Source organism: Numida meleagris, chromosome 23, assembly GCF_002078875.1.
Source record: "Numida meleagris isolate 19003 breed g44 Domestic line chromosome 23, NumMel1.0, whole genome shotgun sequence".
Classification (NCBI taxonomy): domain Eukaryota; kingdom Metazoa; phylum Chordata; class Aves; order Galliformes; family Numididae; genus Numida; species Numida meleagris.
Genome location: NC_034431.1, coordinates 1,816,856 through 1,817,666, shown reverse-complemented (window position 1 = coordinate 1,817,666; position 811 = coordinate 1,816,856). Strand labels below are relative to the sequence as shown.

Genomic DNA, 811 nt, shown 5'->3' with positions numbered 1-811 from the left:
AAGGGTTCCCATCTGGGCTCCGCGCAGCACATCCCGCCGTGGCCCAGTGCGCTGTAATCCTCCATGCTCCCAAATCAAAAGCCATCTCTCCTTTTTCTCAGTTGCCAAGGGATAGAAATCCCACCAGAATCCAAAGCATATCATTCCAGGAGGAGATTTATACTGGGGGAAGGAGCAGAATTGGTTATTTGATGTATTTTTTTTTTATAAGTCCTTAATATCTCCCTTTCCTCCTTCACTTCTCAGCACAGATCCCCCTTCCAACACATGCAGGAGAGCAGAGCTGAGCCGTTCGCACAGAAAACAGGTGATAAATCACGGGGCAATTGATTCAAACCATTCCAGGGAATGGGAAACACATGGACGGCCTTTCTAATTAACTGTTTGATATGGCTGCGGTGAGTTTGGGTGTAGTTTCCAATGTTTTGCGTTTGGCTTGTCTCAGAGCTCTCCATGGTAACTGCAGTTTACCGGAAAGTGAGAAAATCCTGCGTTCAAGAGAGCTAAAGTGACTTGTTACAGTTCAGCTCAACCACAATAAAAAAGCAAAAAAAAAGTAAATACAGTGTTTCCTCTGCGGGAACGTTCTCTTCTCTTTCTCTTTCCAGCTGGAAAAACACAACAAAAACCAAAGGTCTTTCTGCTCCATCTGTCCATCTCCCATCCGTAGGTTCTGGTGGGTTGCAGAGCGTTGTCCTCCAGGGTTTGCAGCTCAGCACAAGGGCTGAAAGCACAGGGACACCGAGGTGTGTGCCTCTCCCATGGGAGACCATGGGGTCAGCAAGGTGCCCTGGGGACACTCACCCCAACC

At 48.1% G+C, this 811-nt stretch overlaps 1 protein-coding gene across 1 annotated transcript in view; it reads left to right on the top strand.

Moving 5' to 3' along the window:
- Positions 1–561, top strand: part of SNX19 (sorting nexin 19) — a 98,376-nt gene extending 97,815 nt beyond the window's left edge. The window contains exon 15 of the transcript XR_002432594.1: positions 247–561. The gene's annotated coding sequence lies outside the window, so the exon portion shown is untranslated. The remainder of the gene's footprint in view (positions 1–246) is intronic.